At 39.1% G+C, this 13,381-nt stretch overlaps 1 long non-coding RNA gene across 1 annotated transcript in view; it reads right to left on the minus strand.

Annotated features, from left to right (window-relative positions):
• The window catches only part of LOC141568315 (uncharacterized), a 693,059-nt gene that overhangs the window by 298,649 nt on the left and 381,029 nt on the right, over positions 1-13,381 (minus strand). The window contains exon 2 of the long non-coding RNA XR_012491444.1: positions 1,924-2,054. This is a non-coding gene — a long non-coding RNA (uncharacterized LOC141568315). The remainder of the gene's footprint in view (positions 1-1,923; positions 2,055-13,381) is intronic.

The following is a 13,381-nucleotide window of genomic DNA, read 5'->3' on the forward strand; positions in this document are numbered from 1 at the left end:
TTCTTTCAAATAGAATGATTTAGTTTGCCACATAGCTCCTTCTTTGGAATGTCTCTCCTCAAAACAGGCCTAGACCTGCCTTCTTCTTCCTGATAAAATCCTTACCAGAATTAGTCTTGGGATAGACAGGTAAGCCTCATGTAGAGGAAGCTCACTGCCCTATTCTTCTCCTCAGATTGGTCTCTTCATGCCTCATCTTGTCAATAGAGTTCTTATTTGACAATGCCTCCCATGTAATTTAGCATATCAAATAGACCGAATTCGTTTCACAACTTACCTGGCCAGAGAAATCCTTTGAGTTTTTCTAGGGGTCCACTGGGAAATCTCAAAGTCAGTTTGAAGTCATAAAGACTCCCTTTAGACTCTGATTTTGGGAAAATGTCAAAAGGTTTTGACATCTGATTAAATAGGATCACAATTCATTATGAAATAATACTTAATTATGTATTTAACCAAAGTGACAACAGAAGATTTAAAGACAAGTACAGACGGTTACATAGTTGCAAATAAAACTTAGCTCTTTTAATATTGAGACTACGTTTCCTCAAGTAATCAAAGACCTGATGATGACAACTTGAAGCACAGTAAATTATTTTGATAAGACGCAAAATCTTTGCTTTTCACATAGATTACCCATAAAATAAAAATAAATACATAAATAAACCTCTTAGCACGAGCAGACCAATAATGCAAAGTAACTGTCCTTTTTTTATTATTGTTTATTAACTCTGGGTGGTGAACACAAAATGCAATATATAGATGATATATTATAAAACTTTGTCCTTTTAACAGACAGAAAATCAAATTCTAATTTTGAACCAGTATACTTTTGATGTTAAAACTTTTCTTTAAAAAAAACTTAAAGAAATCCATTCCAATCTTAGCCAGCTTGACCATACATAAAATTCCTTTCCACAAACCTTCTATGACTATTTTATATCCATTCAGATTTTGTCCTATTTTTTTTTTTTAATCTTTCTCATTCTGGAACAATCAGTCACTTTACAACAAAACTACTCTCTTTATCCATTCCAAAAGCACATCTTCATATCTCAAAACTTTTCTTACCAAAAACACATCTACTTTCCTTGCATAGAGATGTTTCTCTTATTATTTTTAGCAGTTTTAATTATATATTAATTATAATCGTAACACTTAGAATCCTTAATTCCTAGTGAAAACTAAGAAGTAAGAAACTGTGGACTGTTACACTAGCATTCTATGGATTGGCAAACTTATAAATATAATTCATAATTTCTAGAAGTACATTCTGCATAGTATATTTTTTAATGTTGCACAAAACACTGTTTACTAATAGACCTAAACGTATTTAGTTCTTCTGTAAAAGGAAAGCAAAATGGATAACTCTACATTCAGTAATTATTTCAGTGTTTCATCTTATTCAAATTATGATCGAAATACTCAATGAATATCTTAGCATTTAACTTATCTCAGTATAACTTTAAGGTTTCAAGTTACCAAAAAGATTTTAGAAACTATTTCTAAGTAGAACTGCCATAAAGCACAATTATTGTTGAAAAGTTAATTTATAAACTTTTATCTTACTTATCTCTAATTAATTTACATGTTCTTAACAATTATGCTTATATTATTACTCATGGAAATTTTTTGAGACATTAAATAGCCAACTGTCAGCCTATCTTTCTTGCTGACAAATTCTGTAACAGAGATAAGATGAGCTTATTTGACTTTTAATAAACCTAGGTAGAATAAAAGCATTATATTTAATGTTTATTCTAGGTCATGTAAACTTGGAAACATTTGGGTTAGTTTCTATATTTCTGAGCATATACTCAATTTATATAAATGTTTAATTTTATGTATACATATGTTTTAATAAAGTTTGTTTGGATCAGAGAAATGCACAAAAGGGAGTGAAGCTCCAATCCGAGCGGGACTTACCCACAGCCCTTGGTAATGATGACAGGAACAATAAAGTCAAAGCTTCAGCGGACACCTGGCCTGTGCATCTCCTTTTCCTGCAGTCAGGCCATTAGCAGTCAGCTTGGCACACCTTTCCTCTTCATCAAAAACTGTTAAAAATTGATTAAAGAAAATATTTTAGGCAACACAAACTTTGTTTAACACTTCATAAAAACAGACCATCTCCATTCAGAGAACTGCAACATGGGGCAGGAGGCAAGAACTTTTTATGGGATAAAGGAAAAAGAACAAGGAAGAGAAAAATAGAAAATATCTGATTGGCAGGGGCCACATAGTGGTGAGAAGGAACAAGGCAGTAAGTTTAGAGCCCAGAGTCGGCTTAGCATGTGGGGATTGGCTGACTGGATAAACTGCGACACGGCATTTCTGGTCATACAGGGCATTTACAGGGACAGGAAAGTATCTAAGTTTCTGTTTGCTGATGTAGCGCCCTGGGCAGGAGCAGCTCCCTAGTAAATTCTTTTAACACAGTCAAATTCCATTTACGTACAATAGCTATGTAAGATCATGAAAAAATAACAACCCAGACAGATGATGGTTTTAACTGCAGCAACACCACCCGCTGGACGCAGTCCCTCTATTTCAAAGTAATTCAGTTCAGTAGATGTTTATTGAGTCTACATTGTGTGTAAGTCACACACTCCCGTTAAAGAATGCATTCTGAATCACAATATTTAAGATGAGATGCCACTTAATCTAACCCTTCTTTTATAGATAAGGAAACAGAAACAAGTGTGATTGGTGGTGTTTTGCATGAGGTCAGCCTAACTTACTAAAATTTGGTGGCAACACCAAAAAGAGAACTAGGCCAAGTGTTCGTGGTGCATGCCCGCCAAGATTTTCACCCTTTCTGGGAAACCTTCCCTGACTGTTCAAGTAAATTTGATCATTTATCCTTCATGCCACAATTGGGCCAAGTACATAGATCTATCATTGTAATTAATCATAGCATTACAATTATTTACATCCATCTCCATTTATCTAGAACAGAGATTAAATGCATGGGCACTGGAGCTCCAATTCCAACCACTGACAAGCTGTGTATTACCGAGGGGGGCATTTCTTTACCTGTCTATGCTTCAGTTTCCTGATCTTAAATTGTAGGGGGTAATATCGGTACCCTATTCAGACAGCTCACCATGCCTGTCACAGAGTGAGTGCTGAAAACACATATTAGCTGTTATTTTTATTATTTTTTAAAAAGCATTCATTGAGTAACAACAATATTTCTAGTGCCAGAGATACCGCAGTTATTCAATTAAAAAAATTATTGAGTATCTAATATACGCCAAGCGCTGTTGCCAAGCACTGGAGTTCCAAACATTAGTAAAATACAGTAAGCAATATGATTATAATTGAAATGGATTATAATGGTGAACACAAGTGAAAGAGTGGTTAAATGAACGTAGGAGCATAGTGAGGATGATGACAACTTCACAGGGAAGGAAAAACACTTCCTGCAATACATACCTCCCTCTCCTTCCTTTCTTTTTACTGTGTCAGGGGAAACCAGCATTTTCCCTGTACCTCTATGAAACCTGAAGAGAAATCTGAGGCAAAGAAAAAGTATTTGGGCATAGTGGCATGTGTTGTCAGCTAACGTACATGAGCTTGGTAATGCAATACTAAGCAACATGGGGCAAATTCACTATTAACATAAGGCCAGGAACAGTGTTTCATCAGAAAAGGGTTCTAGGTCAGGTAATTAGAGCACAAATTACTTATGTGTACGAGTGAGAATGGTCTTTGGGAAACAATTATTTCCCTCCACTAATCATTTGTGTCCTATTTCAGGAGGAAACTAAATAAAACCCACTGTTAAGGCCTATTATTTTCCTTGTCTTATTTCCATCTTCAGAGATCTCCCCTCTCTTCTGGCCCAGAGCCGTCAGACAGTGCTACCATAAGTATATTTTCCCTCAGTCACCTGGGTTACGTTACTATCAAAACATAACTTCCATGACTTACTAAAATTGTGTTTGATTTGTATTCTCTTAACAGTCTAAAGTATAATTATGGCACACACAAAAACAAGCAAACAAACACAAAAGTGGAAGCTATTGCAAATAACTGCATGACGACACGAACACCACACTAATCGTCAATGATCACATCCAAATACAAGTCACACCGAATGTGTAACCAAGATACTTGAAACCTGAACACTGGAAAAAGCACAGTGGTGGATTTCATATGTGTATCTTCTCAGGCGAAGGTGAAAAAAAATGCAATTAACTCCTTTTTATAGGCCAGTGTATTATTCCCATGATCACTACTTAGCTAAGCTACTTAAGGATAACTGTCCTTTAGAGAAAGGACTCTGATTCTCATTAACTAGATTTCTGACCCATAGAGGAGTTTGACCATTTATTTTCAGGTGCTTTATTTTTTTTCAATTAAGCACTTCATCAAAATTTTAGGTAGTAGTATGATTTAATATTGTTTTGTCAAAGGTCCTTATTTAATAAATCTAATTGGACCGTTGGCTTAAGTCCAAAAAATGAAGGTCAAACTTCTTGACATAACCACTCTGGAAAAATGTATAGCTATAAAGATTATTAGCTGAGATACTCTCTGAAGTAGACTTGCTTTGAGAAAAGTTTCACTTTGAAATTTAGAAAACCAAAATAACTAATAATAATTCTAGTCTCTGAGAGATAAACAAAAAAAAAAAAAAAATCAGTTGAAGTCATATATGCATGTCACAGAGGCAGTTAATAATCCAATGTGAAAGAGGACTATAATAGCGTACACATCAATTATCCTAGATAATGGAACCAGGGGCACTGCATTTGAGATACTCAAAGAGTGAGTTAATAAGGAATGACTGGCATTTACAAACGCTGCTCCTTCAGAGAGAATGGAGTGATTGTACATTTGCCGAAACCCTTACTAGAGTAGCAGCAGGGTTTATTAACACAATATTTTCAGAATAAAAATAGATTTGAAGCATGTCTCATACTTTTCCCATAACTTAAAAGAATTTAATAAACTGAAATTCTGTATTTTCATAGCTCCTCCATATTTACTTTAAAATTTATTATCAGTTGTAAACTTCAAATGTTATTGCTTCAGGTGATTGGATCCCCACATCACACCGAAAGGAACAAAGTATATGGTTAAGGAAAGCATGAGGAGGAAAATGGTCTCTCATGTACATTCTTTAGCAATGAGAATGCTACGATGAGTTATGGCATTTTGCATTTTTCTCCAGGTTTTCAGGTCTTAAGTAATGAAGTCACTACTAAAGCCCTGTCATGGCAAGAGTAAAAAGAACAGAGGAACATTTGCAAAGTCCCAGAAGTGAGAGGGGCAGAGTGTAGCCCACGTCCCTGGATTGCCAGGCTGCTCAGAATGCAGGACGTGTCTGTTGAAAAGAGACCCGCAGCAGGAGGTGAGACTGAGAAGTCATGTGCGTGCGTGAAGAGCATCTTATGCTGCCTCTGAAGCTTGGACTTTATACTAAAGCAGTTGAGAGCCATTTAAGAATTTTCATTAAGGGAATAATACTATCAGCTCTGTGCTCTAGAAAGATCCCTCAGGCTGCAGAGCAGACAACAAGGTAGAAGGAGCAATATTGGAGGAAAGAAGACCAATTGGGAGGCAATTGCAGCAATCTAGGGGAAGATGACGTTGTTGTGAACAAAGTTTATGGCAGGGAGGATGAAGAGAAGCAGCTGGCTGTGAGAGATATTAGGGAGGTAGAGGCTGCCAGGCTTGGTGATTGATTGGGCAACAGTGAGGTTGAGGCACTAGAATGACAGGCAAGTTTCTCCCTCAGGTAGCAGGATAAATGATAGTGCCTGAGTTTCCTTTGGAACATCCCAGGGTGACAGCCACTAAGCAGATTGATATACAGGTGAAGAGCTCTGCAGATTCATCTGGGCTACAGACAGAGATCCCTGTAGAAGATGCATTTCTTCTGTACTTCTATAGCTGTATCTACATCTATCGTCATATCACAATCACATTACTGAAATTATACGTTTACGCTCTGTCTCCTATATAGGTTGCACGTTCACTGAGTGCAGGCATCATTTGTATTCATCTTTCATCTCTAGTGCTCAACAAGTAATTGTAAGAGTATTCACCAGGCAGTGTTTTTGCAGGCACACATTTATTTAATCCTCACCACCCTATGAGGCAGTAGTATTATTATCCCCATATTACAGACGAGGAAACAGAGGCTAAGAATCAATAAATAAAAATTCACCAAAGTCCTGCTGCTAGTGAAACAGACACTGAACATAGATTGTTACCTTAGGCACATAATAGGTTCTTAATATCTGTTAATTTAAATAAATTGCCCTGAGGATTGTATAGAAAATGTGTTACCTAAAGAAATGGACAAAAGGGGGTAGGGGAGCATGAAGCCCCTAAAAGAGAAGAAAGGTCATGCGGAAAGATGTTAGGTAAAATGGACAACTCTACTCCTCGCTAATGTGACAGGACAGCTAGGTTCTTGTAGTAACTCGCTTGCCCTACCTAGCAAGCTACTACCTGCAGGTGAGAGGGAATAGAATTTCGCAACTCACTCCTGTGGGAAAGAGGGGTTCTGCCCACTTCATTTTCCTACAGCAGTCAGAGCCCTGACCAGTGCCCCTGTCACTGGGGAGCTCTGACTCACCTGCCTAAACATCAGCCTCTTCCCCAGCTTATAGTTTTCATTCAGTCACCTCAAATGAATTCCCTCACCTGTGAGTAACATACCAGTGACTTGCACTGCTGGCCATTCCTGAAAAGGATCAAGCCTTCTTTTCCTGGTTATTTCTCCTCTCATTACCTCAAACCTTTACCTACTAGGTAATCAGACCTATCTTTCTTAAACACAAATTTAATCACCTCATTCCTTTAAATCCTTCAGTGAGTAGATCGTTATTACTCTTGGAACAAGGATCAAAATCTTCAAAAAGACCTACAAAATTCTGCATACACTGACCCCTGCCTGCCTCTTCCATCACATCACAGGCCACCCCAGCCTTATTTTAGGTACTTTAACAGCACTGATTTGCCTCCAATTTCCCAAATGCTCAGGGACGCCTCTAGCTACAGTGCCTTTGCACTTGCTGTTTCTTCTACCTAAATGACTCCCCAACTCTCTCTTACCCAGTTAACTCCAACTCATTCTTCAGATACTGGTTAAAATACCATTTATTGATAAAATGTTCCCTAATTCCTTCTCAAATTCCTTTTATAAGCACTAAGATATTTTCCTTTATAATAGTTTGTAATTGTCTATTTCTTTATAGGACTTTTATTTCTCTCTTTTTCTCCCACTGCTTTCTCTATATGTTCCATGCAGGTGAGAACAGTAATTTTCTCATCTCCTTAGTACCTTAGAGGGTCTGGTGCATGAAAGGTCCTCAAAAACAAACTGTCTCACTTCTGCTCAGTCTTCTTTCTTGGTTAGGCTTCTGAAATTCCATAGGGCCAGGCCACACAAGTTATAGCTTACAGCAAGCTTTCTCCACCTCAGCACTACTGACATGTTGCACTGGATTATCCCTTGAAGTGGGGGGGGGGGGGGCTGTCCCATGTATTGTAGGATGTTTAGCAGCATTGCTGGCCTCCACCTACTAGATGCCAGTAGCATGGACCCCCCAAGTAGAGACAACCAAAAATGTCTCCAGTCAATGCCAGACATCTCCTGGGGACAGGTGGAGGGCTCAATTATTCCAGGAAAGCAACTGTCTCAACAGCTGAAGTGAGAAAGAGGACAAAGAAAGAGGAGAAGATTCACCTTAGGAGGAAAAAAGCCCACATTCACTGACTCCCAATGTCCAGGCCATTAACAAACTGGTGATTGGTATTTTCCTTGACCTCAAAGCCTCTTGAATCTTTTTTTCTAGATATACACATGTTTCAATTCCTCCTGTGCCAAGCATTTGACTTACCTCAATGTTTATACTTTAACCTTAAAACAATTGTGTTCTCGTGTACTGAATTATGTATTGATCCAAAACCAACCTCTCTCTCTCTCTCTCTCCACCCCTACTGCCCCCATGACTGCCACCCCAAGTTCCTGGTTACTAACATTAGCTAGGGTCTTCTCGTTGCGTCTGCAGTTCCTCATATCAGTTAGCTAATATCACATAATTGCCACATCATAAACCACACAAAAATTCAGTGGCTGAAAACAGCAGTCATTTGCTCTCATGGATCTAAGGGTCAGCAAAGGGTGGACCACTCTGGGCTGGGCTTGTCAGGTGTCATTTGGCTCTGATTTCACCTGTCTCTCATCCTCCCAGCATGACAGCACTAACCAAGACGCCTTCTTCTAATAGTGAGGGCTGAGCCAAGCAGGCCTGCCTGAGCAGTTTTCAAGCCTTCTGTTATGTCACTCCTGCAAACACGCCATTGACCAAAGCAAATCACATGGACAAAATCACATGAGGGTGAGAAGAACCTGCAGTCACAGGCCAAGGGTGTGGTTACAAAGAGGGATGACGAACTGCCCCATGTGAACTGTCATTCTTTCCGATCTGTTCCGATAATGGCCCAGGGTTCATACACTAAGTCGTGCTTAATGATATCGATTCAGGTGCTAAAGGCCTACCTATTGACTTTTGATTTCTAAACAGGAGAGGTTCATCCCCTGATACTGCTGTGTAACTTCACTCAATTTTCAGGATAGCTAGGACTTTACCCCTACACTAGAGGAGTAATTATCACCATTTTTTAAAGCTTTGATTGCACATTTTGCCTTCTCAAATTACTCCTTATAAACAGGAAGACTAGGAATGGTCAGAATATATGATACTAATCAAACACATAAAGACCAGAGTGTTTCATCTACCATGTTCTTTTATTACATCCAGGAGGCTCACAATACAGATGGCAATGAAAGAGAGCAGAAAATGACAAGAAATCCCTTTTGAAAGATTGATAAAGCATAGGTATGCAACATAATCACGTGTGTGACACAATGTGCCTAAATGTTAAGGCCATTAAGTCAAAATGATTTACCTCTTTCCAGATTACCCAAGTTAAAATTCTCATCTATTGTCCTGAGTTTTGAAGTTAGAAAAACACAGCTGGTTAAGGCACATTCGCCGTCTGGTGGTCGCTGTGAGCAACCAGGCATACAGCTAGTAACACAGCCGCCCATCTGCCCAAGCAAGAGCAATGGAAGGATTGAAATCAGCAACCTACGGGGCGCCAGCCTTCCTCGTGCGTGCTTGCTTTTTCCTAGGCTGTATCAAGTTCATCAAACTGTCCAAATGATAGCACAGGCTCTATAGCAACCTGGAACATAATATAGTTAATCCAGACACAAATTCTGCTTCCTAACATCTCCACTTCCATATATCTCAAGCACATAAAATTGATTGTGTGTGAACCAAACTCATCATCTTTCCAGTAAACTTGCTCTTCCTTCTGTGTTGTTTATTTCAACAAATAGGTCTACCTACCATCCCGTTGCTCAGGAGTAATTCCTTTACCCTTAACCTCCACCTACACCCCAAGCTATTTCCAAATACATTTGATGACATTTTCTAAATATTTCTTGATCACTTTTTTCCCTCCATTCCATTGCCATCACCTTAGTCCAAATCAATATCAACTTTGACTGGGGTACTATGATACCTTCTATCTTGTCTCCTTGCATTAAATCTTGTCCATTCTCCATTTTGCAGGCTGAATGGAGAATGGACAAGGATACAGTTCAAAATCTTCCATCTAAGCTTTAGGTTTATTTCACAGTGTAACTGTAGTGATAGTGAAACAAAGACGTCTATTCAAGAAATTCATGGTGGCATAAATGGCTTCGTTGGCCCCTCAGGTCAACCAAAAAGCTCCCTACTCCAAGTTGTCCACGTCTCCTCAGAGGAAAGGCCTGCTCTTTAGGCTGTCTTCCCGATAGGTGCTGACTGGCAGAAAAGGCATTTGGAGTGCCCCAGGATACTGCAAGAGACAAATTCTCCAATCCACCTCCCATTACAGTGCCTGAAACATAATCAGTATCCAATACATATTGGTTTAATTAACTTAAAGAGCTGTAACAAAGATATTAGTATCCTGACATTACGGAGGAGGCAATTAAGGCCAGTTAAGAGACTGGCCAAAGACTAAAGAGCTGGCACATGGCTGAGCCAGCTGTGCATCCTGCTGTGTCTGCAGGTCAGAGGTTCCGTGAATACACAAACACCTGCAGCTCGCGTCTCCTTTACGCTGCCACAGAGAAAGGTGGAAGATGGAATACGCAAGAGGGTTGTATTCCGACATTAGGGAACTAACAGTTTTTGAAGGTAGCAGATATCGCAGGACTTATAAAGTAACTTCAAAAAAGCAAATTTGCAGATATTCCAATTCAATTCAACAAACATCTGCCAGAAGCCTGGAATATGAAGCTGAGGAAGATAATGGTCTGGGCCCTAAGGACTCACACTCTGGTAGAGGAGACAAGCATGTAAACAAAGGACTATGATAAAATACTTTAAGGTAGTAAGTATATAATGAACAAAACATACAACCCACACCTACATCCTCTGGGGATTGGGGGATGGATTGGGGATTTATTAAAAATCGGACCTGTAAATATCAGAAATTCTATAGCTTTCTTAGGTAATATGTATATTTTGCCCAAACCAGACCAACCTTGGGTAAGCTGTGAGGTGTTGAAGAGCCAAGAATAGTTAATTCATGACCCCCATTCCTACCTGGCAAGATAACTTGGTTTTCCGTCACATGGGATCTGTTTCACCATTTACTAGATATACAACTTTGAATAAGGGACACTTTTTAAGCCTCGCCTTTCTCATCTGTTAATAATGGGAATAAAATAAAGGTGAATAACTCATAGTATTTTTTGAGAATTAAATCATAATAATAGTTAACTTTTATAGAGTTTTCACAGTGTCCAAGGCAGTTTTTGGTGCATTGCCTGTATTATCTCATTTAATCCTTGCAAAAACTCTATGTGATAAACACTATTGTTAGCCCCATTTTGCAGATGAGAAAACTGAGGTACAGTGAATTAAGTGATGCTCCTAAAGTTATATGACTAGTAGGTGGCATGGCCAAGATTTTAACATAAGCAATCTGGCTCTAAACCCTGAATTCTATAATTATCTCTTCATTTTTAATTTACTTTTCCTTTAGATGATGTCTGTAGGCCTTCAGCATAGGCGAAAAGACAGGAGAGGAAGTGCGTATAGGTAAGGCAAGGAGAGACAAAGGTAGAAACAGAAACCACTTACCCACTCCAACGTAAAATCCAGATTGGGATGGGGCAAGCAAAGTATTAAGAGAGTTTGAGGCAAAGTCTGAAAACAGTAGCTTGCTCTGCTCCCTGTCTCAAACTCTGCAGTGAGAGTGTCACTGACCAGAACAGAAATAGCTAATGGTTCTGGTCAGGCAGAGGGAGGGTCCAAATTCACATTCTGGGCCTGCCTTGCATTCTACGTGGTGTGGAAGGAATCGTAAGTTCTATATGCCCCATGCACAAGTGAAATGAAAATTAAATAGGCCTCCTATGTTTTATCTGGTAACCCTACTCTTCGTGTCAATTTGGGAGGGGGGACTCTTCCTTGTACAAAGCAAGTTACACCTCTATAATGGAATCTTTTTAGCAAAAATGATCCTCTACCACCCCACCCCCATGGAATCTTTTGTTCTTTTACACTGAGGGAAAAAATATAGGACAAGAACAGAGAGTAACTTCAGGTTAGGGAGGAAAATGGCTAGATCAGCCATGCTACACTAAGACTGCAAACAAGTACCATAAATATGTGACAAGCCCTGAGAAAACTTTCAAATCAAAATCACAGCCTCCTTAGCAAAGTAAAAAATAAAAAAGATGAAATATGGCATCACATAAAAGACTACATAAACTTTTAAAGCCAAAAGGCAAAAATCCTTAGATAAGCTATATGGGGGTCACTTCCATTACTGCCATTTTCCATAAAAGTCAGATACTCAGTAATAGGGTTTCCTTGAATTTATTATCCTAAAGCACAAATACGTAACTATAATAGAAAACATATTAAAGGCAATATAATATAATGGCTAAGCGCACAGGTTTTGGAGTCACCGTTGATTTTTATCTTGGCTCTTCCATGTTGTCGTGTGATTTTGGAAAACTGAACTTTATAAAACTTGATTTTAAACTTGGATTAAACAATTTCTAATTTACATGTCATTTTGAGGAATAAACGAGCTACTGCAGGTATTCTATATGCGTACTGACATACATAGTAAGTGCTCGATAAGTGATGGCTTTATCTAGATCTAGGTGTACAAGCTCATGTAGGTGCAGATACAGATACATAGACATGTGTGTATGTGTGTGTATAATTTTTACATATACTGGATCATTTCATAAGGGTCAATTGTCGGTTGGTTATTTTGGCCACTGCATTGACCAATTGAAAAAAGGGATCCATCCAGGACTGAGTGTTAAGTGAGATGAGGGAGAAGATAATGAGCAGCTCTCAAACATAATATCTTTAGAAAACGCCTGAAGTCTGGATTCTGGGTGAGGAAACCGGTCCATATGAGCCTTCCCATCCAGAGAAGAGTTGGATCCGATGAATGCAGAGGACTCACTCTGCTCATCTCTATTTCAGTCTTTACCTTTCATTTTAATGCTTCGGTCACTGGGACTCTGTCCCTCAGAATAATGAAGATGAGAAAGTTCAGAGAGGAACCTGTTATCACCCTTCCCTTCCAGAGATAAGACAATGGAGATCCAGAATGGAATGGGGTCTCCTCCTTTAGGTATTAGTTGAGCAAGAACAAGACCTCAGTGTTTTGAAGCCAATCTAGTGCCCTTTACACCTTATCTTGCTACTTTCCCAAGAGTGCAGAGTCACTGTGTGGAAGTGTGACTTGCACGACCTCTGTCTTCTCAAGGGATCAGGGCCATTCACTACCATAGCTCCCAGTGCTTGAGCCTTATGGACCCCTCTTTGCTTCTCACTCCACACATTCTCAACAAGAGAGCTCATTACCTCTCATCTCTACAGTGATATCTCCCAAACCAGTGTCTCCAGCTCCAATCTTCCTACTGAGCTACACACCAATATATCCACCTGATGTCCCATAGACAAGAAAATTACACTCCAAGTGAAAATTATAAGCTTCCTTCACACTCCTGCTTTTCTCCCTTTGTTTACTACCTTGGTGTAAGGCAGCAGCATCTAACCTGTGAGGCAGTTTTGACGTGACCCATACTAAAGAACGACTGACTCTTTCTAAAATTCAAAACTCGCAAGAAAAAAAAAAAAATCTTCAATAATTCCCTTTTGTTTCAATATACGTATATTCCAGACTCCTTAGACTCCTTCAGCTCTCCTTTCACCGCCACTATCACTTCCATTGTCTTCTTTGCATAGCTCTATCCAAGCAGTACACGTGATTCTGTGGCCATCTATTTATTTGGCAACTTCTTTGGTGCCAGGAGTGGTGCTTGGCA

Source organism: Rhinolophus sinicus, linkage group LG02, assembly GCF_036562045.2.
Source record: "Rhinolophus sinicus isolate RSC01 linkage group LG02, ASM3656204v1, whole genome shotgun sequence".
NCBI classification, from domain to species: Eukaryota; Metazoa; Chordata; class Mammalia; order Chiroptera; family Rhinolophidae; genus Rhinolophus; species Rhinolophus sinicus.